General features: G+C 41.5%; 1 long non-coding RNA gene across 1 annotated transcript in view; it reads right to left on the bottom strand.

The window, feature by feature from the left end:
• Positions 1–1,013: 1,013 nt before the first annotated feature.
• The window catches only part of LOC137096648 (uncharacterized), a 42,218-nt gene continuing 27,432 nt past the window's right edge, over positions 1,014–15,799 (bottom strand). Inside the window, exon 4 of the long non-coding RNA XR_010909580.1 lies at positions 1,014–1,213. This is a non-coding gene — a long non-coding RNA (uncharacterized lncRNA). The remainder of the gene's footprint in view (positions 1,214–15,799) is intronic.

The following is a 15,799-nucleotide window of genomic DNA, read 5'->3' as shown; positions in this document are numbered from 1 at the left end:
ATCAGGAGACTTCTCAGGGGATGCTGAATGTGTGGCTGGCCTTGCATCCCCTCCAGAGGAAAGTGGCAGAGCAGACACTCATGCTTTTGGAGAATGCGTCTCTACAGGAAAAAGTAGGAACTGGGAAACTGAGGCTGGATCTACACTGCAAAAGGATACAGTTCTGAACTGCTTTATGTGTTCAGTATAGACCCATATAATGCATTATTTGCCAGTGTAGATCCGGCCTCAATTTTAATCTCTGTTGTGAGTCAACTTCATGGGAACACAACAACTCTGAGCAATGAAGAGTGCCTCACAGTGGTGGGCAGGGGCAACAGGGTTAGATAGTTTGAATTGCAGTGTGCACCTTGGCCAAATCCTTTCTGGACTTATATTCTTGGGGTTTTTTTATTTCACCTCTTTGTCTTCCCAGGAATCCTCTTGCACCCTGTCCAATTGTGAGAAGAGAGAAAAAATCCACGTAAAAGGGAATTAGGAGTCTTAGGAGACCACAAGATGAACATGAGGCAAGAATGTGGTGCTGCAGCTAAAAAGGCCAATGTGATTCTTGGCTGCATCAATAGGAGCCAAGTGTCTAAATTGAGGGAAGTCCCAGTCCAGTGAAGTCTCCTTCTTGGGAGGTTCTTAAGCAGAGGCTGGATGGCCATCTGTTAAGAGGGCATTGATTGTGTTTTCCTGCATAGAAGGGGGTTGGATTAGATGTCCCTTGGGGTCTCTTCCAATTCTATGATGAGTTCTTTGAGCAGCTTTCCTACCTAAGAATTGAGTTCTTATAATAATGTTTACTTTTCTTTCTCCAAAACATTGCCATGTTTTTCCTTCAGTCAAGCTCTCTGTTGGCTTGACCATGGGACGCATTTTAACAAACCCTATTGTGAGCAACACAAGACATGAAATAAAAGATATGTATTTACTCTTATCTTTGCATAGTGCACAATCGCATTACAAGGTAGCTATAGGGCTTTCACTGGGCATGAATGATGCGCCACCCATTGTGATGCGCTGGATGTTCCATGGCAGTTAAGGCTGAAGCAAGGGACCCAGAGTGAAGTGGTTGTGTCCATCAACAAGGATCATGAAGAAACAGCCAATGGGTGGATGATTTTTCATTTTGTCCTGTTGCCGCTTTCCTTTGAGGAAAGGAGGAGGATGTCCTTCTCTTTTGGATGAAGGAGGCAAAGCTGAGGATTGGAGGAGACATTGGATCCCTCTGGAAGAAAAGAAGCCCAAAGAGAAAAGCAAAGGGGATTTGGCCCAAGGGATCGGTATCAACTGCTTCTGAGCTCCTGCCCTACTCAGCTGTGTTGGTTTGGTCGCAACCCTGTAGGGTGAGTTTGATGGAAATCTATCTGTATATTTGGCAGGCTGGTTGGAGGGGGAAGACCATGCCCAGAGTTGGATCCAGGCTCATTCCTCCTAATGCCTTTCTGGGTCACAATGTGAGTGAATTGAATTGTTTATTGTACTAGCCATAGGCCATGACATAAAATATACAACCTTTAAAAGTACAACAAGCACTTTCCAATATAAGTATTAAAACATGTTCCGTATACTGGCTCTTTAAAATTATAGTAATGATGACATAACAACAATTACAGATGTCTGATTTGTATCATCCCAAAATATCTCCATTTCCATTTCTAGCTTCTCCTGTGGACTTTACTAGTTTGACTCAGATTTTTTGGGCTGTGACTGCAAATGTGGCAACCTTTAATGTTATATTTTTGGAATAATCTGCTAACAAGTCACATATAAGTGCTGACTGTTGCTATGCTGCCTTTTCTTCCAAAAGGGGTAACAGAAGGTTGTTTCGAGGGTCATTATACAATGGGCAATGTAACAGATAGTGTGCTAAGTCCTCTCTTTCCCCAGACCCACAAATACAAAGACATTGGGGATGAGGGATCCCTCTATGTCTTCCCTCTAACCAGCCTGATGGCATTGTTTGAAAGCGCAGGGCTGTAAATGCTTTTCTAAGGACTACAGATGTTAAATCATGAAGATATTGTTAGCAATATTGGTCACTCTTTAGTAGAGGATACCAAGTGGAGAAACCCTGCTGTTTACTAGTCCGCAACTTGTCAATTGAATCCATCTCAAAGATTTTGTTTCTAATCGCCTTCTTGTTCAACTGCATCAAGGTTGTTGTTGACCCATCAAAATACTGGTGGATCAGAGCTAACCAGTGTTGAGCCCAACCTGCTCACTTATATTGCTCCAACAAGCATTGTTTTGTTATACTCCCATCCTCCATTTCCAGAAGTCTCTTCCCATATGAAATGTTAAACTTACGCATTCTGGCCTTAAGTGAGGGAAGATCCAATTCAAGCCTTAACAAGGCAGATGGTGTCCCAGGGGGAAGGGCTAAAAGAGCTCTTACAAACTTATTCTGGATGCATTCAATCTGCTTTGTGTTGCCTGTCCCCATATTTCTGCTCCATATAACAATTGTGGTAGAATTTTAGCAGTAAAGATCTTAATTGTGGGACATACCAAGGAACGCTCCTTTGTTTTCCCAAAGGCTAGAACTGATTTTGCTGACCTCCAGGCAGATAGTTTGGCTGCCTTTATATGACTTTTCCAGTTACCATTATATGAGAAGCGGATGCCCAGATATTTAAAGCTGTGACACTGTTCTATTGAGTGGCCATCCAGTTGCCATTTATGTATCTGCTTCCTCTTGGAGAATACCATCACTTTGGTTTTAGAATGGTTAAGGCTCAACTTCACTTGATCACAAATTCTACTTAGTGTCCTCAAGAGTCTCCTAAGTCCTATTTGTGTAGTTGACAAGAGGACCATATCATCAGCATATAATAAGATTTGCATTCTCCTATTACCTCCTGATGGTGGGAAGTGATCAGGGGAGGTCAGTTTGTTCACTAGATTGTTCACCTAGAAATTGAACAGAAAGGGGGCCAGCAAACAACCTTGTCTGACTCCTCTTTTTGTTTTAGTGTTGTCTGAGAGTTTACCTGACACAATGTTTGTATTTTCCATGCTAGCGGTTCTATCTCCCAAGACTGTATCACAATGTGATTTTTAGCTTTGAATATGTTTGAATGGAATTTGACTGTGTATTTTTAATACTGTTGTGTTTAATTCTGTTTAAATGTTTGCATTTTCATATATTACAAAATTTGTGGTCATACTTTTAACTGTAAGCTGCTTTGATTCTCCTTCAGGGGAGATAAAGTGGGGTATGAATAAACATAATAATAATAATAATAATAATAATAATAATAATATGAGGGTGACGATCCCTGAAAGTAAAAAATTGGGAAAAGAGGTAGAAAGATAAAGGAGCCTCAGCCTGACAACACAAAATGAAGAACAGATAGATAAAGAAGGAGATAATACGAATGATAAGAGAAGAAGGGAAAAAGGGAAAAGAAAGAGAAGTGCTGTTAAGCTGAAAAGAGAAGGCAAAAGGGGAAAAAAGTACCAAAAAGAATGATAAACAGAAAAGAGAAGGAAAAAAAGAAGTAAAGAAAAGAAAGCAGAAAGTGAAGCACCATAAAAAGAAAATGAAAAAAGAAAGAAGGAAGGAAGGAAGGAAGGAAGGAAGGAAGGAAAAATAAGGAGGGGGTGACAAAAATATGAAGGAAAAACTCCTCAGAATGAAAGGAAGAGGGAATAAAATAAGAGGAAAGAGAAAAGATGAATGGAGGAGAAAGAGGAGGTTGACCAGGAAAATTTGGTTAAAAGAAGAAAGAAATGAAAAAAGGCAAGTTGCAGCAAAACTGCTCATAGATTTAAAAGGACCCAGAAGCTAAAGGTTGAAAAAATGTTTTAAAAGACTGGGAAGCTAATGGTTGGAAAAAGATTTTTTTTGGCTGGCATTTTAAAACTAGAAAGCCGTTCACTGGTCAAGTGGCCAGATTGGTTTGTGGATGACAAACACGATATACTGGGTTTTCCTAAGGAATGTATTATTGAAGATAATGAAAAAGATCTTAGTTAAAGTGGATATATCAGCTCGAGAAGTCCATAGTACCTGATGTTACAGAAGATGAGAATCTGTGCCCCAAGTGGAAGATTTCTAGGAACCATTTCAAACCACCAGATAAGGCAATTTCAGGGAATGAATTCCAACATTCACGTAAGGGATTTAAAAGGAATGATTTGCAACCACCAGGTAAGTAAAGGATTTGCAGGTGGGTGCTTCTTCAACACACAGCATTCACCAAGGAGAAGGTCTTCAGGAAGAATTTGCAACCACCAAGTAAGTGATTCTCAGGAATGAGCTTTTTGAACATACTACATTGAAGAGTTTATGCACCAAGAAGAAGATTTTCAGGAATGATTTGTGACAACCAGGTAAGAGGCATTCACAAATAATCTCTCTTTCCACTTTCTGATTTTTTAAGACTGCAAACTTCAGTTGAAAATTAATCTATGTGTGTTTACATAAGGAATTTTGCATCTGAACATCAATGCAAAATGCGAAGATCTTGCTCAAGAATTGATACTGATATGGCTCAGCAGAAGATATGCTCAGACGAGAACTAACGGGGAAGGAAGGCTTCAAAGAAGTCACAGAGGTACATATTCTGAGAAAACACTTTCCCTTCCCTTCTAGATTCTTGAAGACATTTCCAGATAATTACCATTTTCAAGTACTATCAATGTTTCACAATGCTATTTTCCCACCTTGCAGCACATCAGATCTCTCCGAGTGAATGGAAAGAGAACTTGAAGTCAGAACTTTGCATTTTCTGTCTGGACCATAAGACGACATTGGAATTTTGAAATGAAAATTAGGGAGGTAAGTGGTTCCAGTGATGTCTCAGAATATGCATGAACCCGAAGGAAATTTCTTCTACCGATATATCTGTGGTTTACAATTGACTTCTACTAACATGAGAAGAAGACGAGTAGGAGGAGGACACCAAGACAACAATGGCTGGAAGCATCTCGTTTCGCCGGCATTTTCAAAATATACAGCTCTTTCTCGATTGACATTCAGGACTGGTTTATGGCTCCAAACCAGAGCCATGGCTGATCCCTCATCTTCAAGAAGGCAACCGAATTAATGGTGGATCTGTGCCATCATTAAGGGAGGCAAGGACGCATCCCGGCAAGACTGATTTCCTGCCACATCTTTTTATATTTATGGAAAACAATTCTCTCCTTGCATTATTGCTCTTTTCTTCTTCTCATTCTACAAGTGAATATACATATTTCTGGCTACATCCTCTTTAGCATCCTGTCTTACGGAGGTGCGTTTATACTGATCTGCGAAAAGCATGGAGAGACTATTTTCCTGATCCGTTTTGACTTGATGATGAGAAACTCTTCTCGATTCGCATGATTGATCTTTTCTTCCCGTCCTACATGTGGATGGACACGATCCTGACAATGTCCTCTCTTCCCCTCCTGTCTTGCGGAGGAGCTTTCACATTGATATGCAAACATATCGATGTGTGATTCCCTTCATCTATTTCTCTTTTAAATATATACATATGAGGAAGGAAAAATCTTCCTCTCTATATGTATCATGAACGAATTCGAATTCAAAATCCATCTGCTGGGAATGATTGTGTGACCCACTGGCTGGTCGACATCCAAGAGCCTGTACACCAAGCAGAAAATCTGAAGGAATGCTTTGCAACCACCAGGTAAGACATTTTCAAGGAAAGATTTGCAACAACCAGGTAAGGGATTTTTAAGGAACTATTTCCAATTATCAGGTAAGTCAAAGATTTGCAGATAGGTAATTCTGTAACGCACAGCACTCACCCAGTAAAAGATCTTCAAAAAGGTTTTCCAAACACCAGGTAAGTGCGTACTCCCTCTGTCATTTTGAGACCAAACAGCTTCTTCTAGGTTTGATCCAGTCAACAGCTATCGATTGGGAGAAGTTGGATAATGTCCATATTAAGGATACCTGGGTCTATCTGAGCACAGCATCCAATCCTACATTACAAGGTGAGACCCATGTTTCTGCTCTAAAGGTTCTTGAAGACATTTGCAGACCTAACTTCCTCTTTTCAGACATTTATCAATTATGCATAATGCTTTTTCCCCCTTGTAGCGCATCAGATCCCTCCGAGTGAATGGAAAGAGGACTTCAACTTTGGAACTTTGCGTTTTCTGTCTGGACCATAAGATGACATTGGAATTTGGAAATGAAAGTTAGGGAGGTAAGTGGTTCCAGTGCTCTCAGAATATACCTGAACCCGAAGGAAATTTCTTCTACCGATATATCTATGGTTTACAATTGACTTCTACTAACATGAGAAGAAGACGAGTAGGAGGAGGACACCAAGACAACAATGGCTGGAAGCATCTCGTTTCGCCGGCATTTTCAAAATAGACGGCTCTTTCTCGATTGACATTCAGGACTGGTTTATGGCTCCAAACCAGAGCCATGGCTGATCCCTCATCTTCAAGAAGGCAACCGTATTAATGGTGGATCTGTGCCATCATTAAGGGAGGCAAGGACGCATCCCGGCAAGACTGATTTTCTGCCACATCTTTTTATATTTATGGAAAACAATTCTCTCCTTTCATTATTGCTCTTTTCTTCTTCTCATTCTACAAGTGGATATACATATTTCTGGCTACATTCTCTTTAGCCATCCTGTCTTACGGAGGTGCGTTTATACTGATCTGCGAAAAGCATGGAGAGACTATTTTCCTGATCCGTTTTGACTTGATGATGAGAAACTCTTCTCGATTCGCATGATTGATCTTTTCTTCCCATCCTACATGTGTTTGGACACGATCCTGACAAGGTCCTCTCTTCCCCTCCTGTCTTGCGGAGGAGCTTTCACATTGATATGCAAACATATCGATGTGTGATTCCCTTCATCTATTTCTCTTTTAAATATATACATATGAGGAAGGAAAAATCTTCCTCTCTATATGTATCATGAACGAATTCGAATTCAAAATCCATCTGCTGGGAATGATTGTGTGACCCACTGGCTGGTCGACATCCAAGAGCCTGTACACCAAGCAGAAAATCTGAAGGAATGCTTTGCAACCACCAGGTAAGACATTTTCAAGGAAAGATTTGCAACAACCAGGTAAGGGATTTTTAAGGAACTATTTCCAATTATCAGGTAAGTCAAAGATTTGCAGATAGGTAATTCTGTAACGCACAGCACTCACCCAGTAAAAGATCTTCAAAAAGGTTTTCCAAACACCAGGTAAGTGCGTACTCCCTCTGTCATTTTGAGACCAAACAGCTTCTTCTAGGTTTGATCCGGTCAACAGCTATCGATTGGGAGAAGCTGGATAATGTCCATATTAAGGATACCTGGGTCTATCTGAGCACAGCATCCAATCCTACATTACAAGGTGAGACCCATGTTTCTGCTCTAAAAGTTCTTGAAGACATTTGCAGACCTAACTTCCTCTTTTCAGACATTTATCAATGATGCATAATGCTTTTTCCCCCTTGTAGCACATCAGATCAGATCATTTCCAAACTAGAAGGATCTTTTTCAGTTGACTTTCAGGATTGGTTTGTGGCTCCCAAACGGAGCCATGGCTGGTGACTTTGGGGTCTCCCATCTTCAAGAGCGCAACAGTATTAATAGTGAATCTGTGCCATCATCAAGGGAGGCAAGGACGCATCCCGCAAGACTGATATCCTGCCACATCTTTTTCTGGCTCCCAGATTCATCTCATGGGAATTGTTCTGGAACTACATAAGTTCCAGTTCCTTTTTTTTAGCCCGACTCACCCACAGCTTAAGAATAGCAATTTTTTGTTAGTTTTATGAGGGTGGAGTTTAAGAGAAAATCTTCCCGATTTTGATGATTGCTCTTTTCTTCTTCCTGCTATACATGTGGAGATATGTATTTAAGATTTCTTGCCACATCTCTTTATTCTTACAGAAAACTCTTCTCAATTTGCATTAGTTGTCATTTTCTCTTTCTACCATACATGTGAATATACCTATTTCTGGAAAGCCCTCTTTAGCCATCCTGCCATGCAGAGGTGCATTTATATTAACGTGCAAATGTATTGAATTTCAATTTCTTAAACTAATAGAAAGGATTATGATGATTGTAATGATAATGAAAGTGATGTTGGTGGTGGTGATGATGAGGGTGATGATTATGATAATGATTATGATGATTTGCAGATGCCTTGTGGTGAGTATCTGAATGATGGGAGAAAAGAATTCCTCACTGAAGACTCAATGTGAAAACTAGGAAAGAAAGTAGCACTGGTCCAGAAGAAAGAGCTTCAAGGAATAGGAGAAGAGTGTTGGATCTGCCCATGATCTGGTTCCTCTGAAAAGGAATCAACTGAAGATCTGGGTCAACTTTCTTGTCGGAAAAGGGTGGAAGCCAATTCTAAGGGGACAAATGGGTGCCAGGGCTTCTTCTCTGAGCCAATGGGGTGGAGGTCTGGGGCCCTTGCTGACATGCCCTGGGTAGCACTGACCGCCACTTTTGGGGTCGGGAAGGAATTTTCCTCCAGGGCTAATTGGCCCAGGACCCTGGAGGTTTTTCGCCTTCCTCTGGGCATCTGGCAGCGGCCACCGGTTAGGAATGTTATTAATCATATTACATTTAAATTTTGCCAAATTGATCTTGGCAACTAGATGGTGCAAAATTAATAAAAATCACAACCATAGAAACTTCTTTCTCTCTCTTTTTTTCTTTGATTTGTTTTACTGCTCTTAAAGCATCAGTTCAGAATGGGCAACATTTACTCTCTTCTTAGGTGGAACTCATTCCATGTCAGAAATCATAAACTGGGATTAACAAAGGATTAATTGTAGTAACTTAATGCCGGAGGAAGAACAGGTTGCATCTGTTTAAATATCATCTCCTTGTATTGTGCAAAGCAGTATTAAACGTCTCCTTAAATTAGACTTCTTATTTGCCTACACAATACCAACTGCCCCCTTTTGCCTACCCCAATGGGCACAGATTTGCCATGGCATATACACACCCAATGCTGTTTCACATTTGAGACAAGCCAGATGACTTTTTGGGTTGATCCCTAGCTTAAGTTTAATGGGGGAGCTCCACCAGTGTCCAGTAGGCCATTGATTGTTGGCCACCAAATGCAGGTTTTTGGGAAAAGATGGCTATCAAAGCAGCTATTTCCAGAAGTGAATGAATTGAGTAGTGTGCTTGACCACACTGGCTGTTGCTGCCTGTGCAGCTTTCCCTTGTAAATCCTGGGATCCTAGAAAATTCTAGTGAACTGGGTTATCTGAGTCCACACTGCCATATATCCCAGTTCAAAGTAGATACTGTGGGATTTTATTCAGCTGTGCAGAAGGACTCTCAGATAACCCAATTTAAAGCAGCTATTGTGGGATTTTCTGCCTTGATATTCTGAGTTATATAGCTGCATAGAAGGGCCCTTGGATGTGAGTTTGGCAATTTTCAAGCATGCTGCAGTCAAGATAACTGAAATCAATTCTTTATACTTAAGTAGTGAATTAGATCCTTTGAACATGGAGAGGAGAGGAGACTCACAATAATGTACATTTTGGTTCAGCATATCTGATAAGAATTGTAAAACATTATTTCAAAAAAAATGACACCTTTTGGCATTCTAGGCACATGATAATTCTCTTATCTGAACACTTCCTCCAACATTACGGCTAAGCAGATAATTTTAGACAGTTTCACTAGGGTGAAGTATCCATTATGCAACAGTTTGTTAAAATGTTCTGCAATTGATGCTGATATGGATTTAAATGGTGGCAAGTTCCACAACCTTGCCCATTTGTGCTCCAGAAATTAGGATAATTAATTAATGTCCTCTTTCTTATGCTATATATCATCTCTATCAGGGTTTTGTAAATTATTGAGATGACTCCCTAGATTATACATTTACTTTTATGCATAGTTCCTCAAAATATGTAAAAGTTATGTCAGAGACATGAGTAAAGTACAATTACTGATTAGAATCTAAAAGGAATGTAACAAGTAGAAACTATAGCTACAGACATAAAAAGGAAACTCCCTTATGGAACTGTTTGAACCGTGGTACTTGAGAACATTAATAAGGTCTGGGATGCTGTGAGTTTTTCAGCCTGTTCTCGCTTAACATTTTGCCTGCATCTGTGGCTGGCATCTTCAGAGGTTCTGTTGGCAGTGAAGCAAGTGGAGTTTATGTACGCCTGTGGAATGTCCAGGGAGAGAGAAAGAACCTTTGTCTGTTTAAGGAAATATGACTGTAGCAATTAACAAGCTTGAATTAGCATTTGAGTAGCCATGAAGTTTGCAAAGTCAATCAGTGATGGTATCTGCATAGAGGTAGCCTGGCCTTTGTTGCCTGGAGGCATCCTCTGTTTGGGAGGTGTTAACTTGCCCTTGATTGCTGGTTCTGGACATTCCACAGGTATATTTACAGGCAGGCCCGTAGCCAGGATTTTGATTTGGGAGGGACTGAGTTTGATTTTGGGGGGGGGGGGCTTATTCTGAGTAAAAGAGGGTCTGCCCTAGCAAACCTTTTGTATCATTACCCCAATACCCCCATGCATATGGGATATATTGATTATGGTGATCAGATCATGATATTAATAAACATAACAGTTTAAATAATGTACCAGTAAGGCCTTCTCACGGACCACCATGAGAATTTCGGGGGGGGGGGCTGAAGCCCCTCAATCCCCCCCCCCTCCCCGCCCTGGCTACATGCCTGTCCAGAGGTATATACACACTTGATTTGAGCATACCAAATTACATTGTCTGTCTCCTGAGGAATCTGTATAAAGACCAAGTAGCAACAGTAAGTACTGACCATGGAACAACAGACTGGTTCAAGATTGGGAAAGGCATACAGTAGAGTTGTATACTCTCATTCTACCTATTCAACGTGTGCAGAACACATTATGTGATGTGCGGGGCTTGATGAATGCTAGGCTGGGGTAAAAATTGCTGGAAGAAACATTAACAATCTTAGATATGCAGATGATACCACTTTAATGGCTGAAAGCAAGGAGCCTTCTAGTAAAGTTGAGAGAAGAAAGTGCAAAAGCTGGGTTGCAGTTAAACATCAAAAAAACCAAGATCATGGCAACAAGAATGATTATTGTAGATGTAGACTGCAGCCAGGAAATCAGGAGATGCTTACTTCTTGGGGGGAGAGCAATGACCAATCTTGATAAATTAGTGAAGAGTAGAGACATCACACTGGCAACAAAGATCTGCATAGAAAAAGCCATGGTATTCCCCATAGCCACCTACGGATGTGAGAGCTGGACCATAAGGAAAGCTGAGCAAAGGAAGATAGATGCTTTTGAACTGTGGTGCTGGAGGAAAGTGCTGAGAGTGCCTTGGACTGCGAGAAGATCCAACCAGCCCATACTCCAGGAAATAAAGCCCGAGTGCTCATTGGAGGGAAGGACAGTAGAGGCAAAGATGAAGTACTTTGGCCACATCATGAGGAAACAGGAAAGCTTAGAGAAGACAATTATGCTGGGGAAAATGGAAGGAAGAAGGAAGAGGGGCCGACCAAGGGCAAGATGGGTGGATGGCATCCTTGAAGTGACTGGCTTGACTCTGAAAGAGCTGGGGGAGTTTACGGCCGACAGGGAGCTCTGGCGTGGGATGGTCCATGAGGTCACAAAGAGTTGGCAACGACTGAAAAAATAAATAACAACTATAAACACTTGATTTGCTTCACTGCCAACAGAACCTCTGCCATATATTCCAGTTCAATATGGACTTTATATAGCTGTGTGGAAGGGGCTATAGGGCCCTTCTAGACAGGTCCTATATTCCCGATCTGATCCCAGATTATCTGGCAGTGGGGACTCATATAATCCAGTTTAAAGTAGAAAACTTGCAATTAGATACTGGGATATAGGGCCTGTCTGGAAGGGCCCTTAGTGTCCTAACAGGTTTGTTCGTACAGAAAGATGTGACCCTTGAAATAACCTGGGCCCAAGCCATATAGGGCTCTACAGGACAAAACCAGCACTTTAAATTGTGCCCAGAAACAGGTTGGCAGCCAATGAAGCTGTTGCAACAGGGAATTGTATGCTTCCTGTTGCCACCCTAGTTAATCTCTTTAGACAAATTTAAGTTTCTGAGCAATTTTACAGTAATCCAAATGAGATGCAACCAGGGTGCCTTCTGCAGGCTGAAAGTTTAAATGATTTTAAGCAAATGGCTGCTAAAGGAGTTAGATGAACATCTATGGACCAGCTGAGTTTGGCCAATTTTTTGATGAACTAAGGTCAATGAGAAAGGACCTCTCTGCTGATATGAAAATATGCATTTATTTATTTTGGAAAAGTTAACTGGAGAAACCCAGGGTCACCAGAAAGGAGGAAAATTCTGGACTCCATTCTGGACTCCTTTCTGGATTCCAGAATAGAGAAACAGGATTTTGGCAGCCAGATCAGCAAGCAACGAAGAGGAGGTTCTGGATGCACTATGACTCCTCGACCTCAAGGAGAGAGAGAAAATCATGAGCATTCGATATTTACCAGAACAGCAGAGGGAATACATTTGTGCTAAAATGATTGAGACTCTTGTTGCTTTTTTGGAAGTTCCACATAAATATTTCAGTTGGAGGTGGATAAGATCTATTTGACTGCCATTCTGCTGGCCACTGAGTGGGAGGGAAGCAGCCAGCCAGCCAGAGCTACATCATGTCTTGTGTATTACATCTTATTTATCTTATGTAGATTGTAAGACGGAGGTCAAATTAACATTTTGCAAGCCGCTCTGAGTTCCTTTGTGTCTGAAGACACTGGCAGACATTTCATTATTTGGAAAAAAAATTAAACAGGATGTGATATGTCTACAGGAAATACATATTCTGCAAAGAGATGGTAGATTGCTTCCTAATTTGAATTTGGTACCACGTTTTTCAGCTTTGACGAATAAAGGGAGAAAGTTGTGCTGCTCCCAATCCACTTAAAAATGTGTCCATGAGGCAAATAGAAGAAGAGTGGCAGCAAGCCAAACATCAATTAAAACAAACCAAGAGCACAGAGGATTGCATAGTTTTCCTCCTCACCAGGCAATGATCATTTACTCTTCAAAGGGAGCACCCTGGTATTGTCCTTGCCCTTGTGATTTCTAGCTCTGTATGACCCAGCATGCCCAGAGAAACTATACAGCCCAAGCCCCAAAGCATTTAAGAAATGAGCTGGATACATGAAGAATAGTGGTGCTGGTGGCAGGCCAAAACCTAATGGAAGGAGAAGCCTCACTCCTCTCTGTGTGTGTGTTGTGTCCAAGAAGCTGGCGCAAAAAGCAGAGAGGGAGACGTTGCTTCTTCAGGATCTCTCAGTCTAGCTTTAAGTCTTGTAGTTAAAGCCCATCTACACAGCACCTAAAACACGGGATTTCCTGAGTTTAAAGGGGGGGGGGGGTTGCTACATTACTCCAGCAGCAAATTGCTGATTTGCTGCAATGGACGAAAAACATGTGATAAAAAAGTCCCCCTTTATCCCGATTCCGGTCAGAAAATGCACATATTTGGATCACTGTAAATCAGCTGGAATTACTACAAGCTTGTAAAGCTATCAGGCACTACATATGAGTCTAGAGTTGCTGAACATATCAATCCCCGAAGAAGGGGATTTCTTTCCCCGAAACAGGGTACAAAAATACCTGTATTATACAATATCCCAGAGTACTTGTAAGGTATCAGCAAAGTGTCAAAGTGTATTATCAAAAGAGCATATAGTATTCCATTTACCAAAATCCCCAGTACATAGCTCAATTCAGTGGCACACAGCAAAATCAAAAGGAGCAGCTGCTCTCAAATGTAACAGTTCTAGGTCTGGATAAGGATTCCACTGTATATAGGCTTCAGGGATACATTCAATAAGAAAAATCATATAAACAAAGTAAGCATTGAGTCATGAGGCTATATGTAGACTAAAGACAATAATGAACATGGAGTGCCACTCTCTAAACAATCTTCATGGAAAAAATCCAAATCAAGTCCAGTGAAAATGGAGCACTGCTTCTCAAAATAAGTCTTCAAAGGAAAAGTCCAAATGGCATTCAACAGGGGTGCCCGGGTATTTTTGTACCCTGTTTCGGGGAAAGCAATCCCCTTCCTCAGGAGTTGATAAAATCAGCAACTCTAGACTCTTATATCATGCCAGATAGCTTATACAAAAAGTGACTCTGCTTGAAGTAAATTCACACTGAGTACCCCTGTTGAATGCCATTCACCCGGGCACTTAGGCAGAAAAAAATGAAATGCAAAGATACAGAATGGGGGACACCTGGCTCAAGAGCAGTACGTGTGAAAAAGATCTTGGGGTCCTCGTGGATAACAAGTTAAACATGAGCCAACAATGTGATGCAGCAAAAAAAAAAAAAAAGGCAACGGGATTTTGGCCTGCATCAATAGGAGTATAGTGTCTAGATCCAGGGAAGTCATGCTACCCCTCTATTCTGCTTCGGTTAGACCACATCTGGAATACTGTGTCCAGTTCTGGGCACCACAATTGAAGGGAAATGTTGACAAGCTGGAATGTATCCAGAGGAGGGTGACTAAAATTATCAAGGGTCTGGATAACAAGCCCTATGAAAAGCGGCTTAAAGAGCTGGGCATGTTTAGCCTGAAGAAGAGAAGGCTGAGAGGAGACATGATGGCCGTGTATAAATATGTGAGAGGAAGTCATAGGGAGGAGGGATCAAGTTTGTTTTCTGCTGCCCTGGAGACTAGGACACAGAACAATGGCTTCAAACAACATAAAAAGGAGATTCCACCTGAACATGAGGAAGAACTTCCTGACTGTGAGAGCTGTTCAGCAGTGGAACTCTCTGCCCTGGAGTATGGTGGAGCTCCTTCTTTGGAGGCTTTTAAACAGAGGCTAGATGGCCATCTGTCGGAGGTGCTTTGTATGCTTTTTTTCCTGCTTCTTGGTAGGGGGTTGGACTGGATGGCCCACGAGTTCTCTTCCAACTCTATGATTTTATGATTCTATGATTCTAAATAGCCTGGAATTGAGCCGTATAAAGTTGTATAGGTTATAACTACCACTTTAAATTGAGCATGGAAAAACACTGGCAGCCAGTAGAGCTGTTGAACAGGGGGATTGTGCACTCCCTTTAGGCAGCCTCAGTTAGCAATCAAGCCACAGCTTTTTGGATCAGCCAAAGTTTCTGAATACTTTTCAGAGGCAGACCAATATAGATAACGTTACAGTAATCCAAACAAGATGCAACTAAGGCATATACCACCAGGGGAAGCCTCATGTAGAGTGGATCGCACTAACCCAAATAGGATTAAGGCATGTATCACCGTGGCCAGATCCGGCATTTCAGTTGGTGCAGAAGTTTTAAATGCAAAGGCACTCCTAGCTACCGCAGAAATCTGGGCCTCTGGGTTCAATGCCAAGTTCAGGAGTACCTCCAAACTGCAGACCTGTGTCTTCAGGAGGAGTGTAACCCCATCCAGCACAGGTTGAATTCGTATCCCCTGTGCCGTCGAGCCTGGGGGCTATAACTCTTAGTGAAAGAGGCATGGACGTGACATCTTTCCCCAGGGGATTGCTTCTTGCCCTCCTTTAGGAAACTGGAACTCTCAAAGACCAAAACACTGTAGATAACTCAAAATAGGTTTAATTGTTCACAAAGAGTTATCCCTTTAAGGCAATAAGCTGGAAGTTTCAAGGGGGTAAAGGAAAATATACATTACAATCTCTGGTTGTCTTGGGTCCAAGGAGTTTTGCAGCTGAGAAGCTTTTCCAGATCCCTCCTTCTCAATGGCTGTGAATATCGGAATAATCACAACCCCAATTCCAATGGCCTATATTTTGAAGGCACAAAGCCTTCCTCTGGTGCCAAAGAACTGGTTTGAAGGTGCTTGAGACTTTTCAACGTCATCCAGG

Source organism: Anolis sagrei, chromosome 3, assembly GCF_037176765.1.
Source record: "Anolis sagrei isolate rAnoSag1 chromosome 3, rAnoSag1.mat, whole genome shotgun sequence".
Taxonomy (NCBI): Eukaryota; Metazoa; Chordata; class Lepidosauria; order Squamata; family Dactyloidae; genus Anolis; species Anolis sagrei.
Note: the sequence above shows the minus strand (reverse complement) of the source record. Positions and strands in the feature narration are given on the sequence as shown.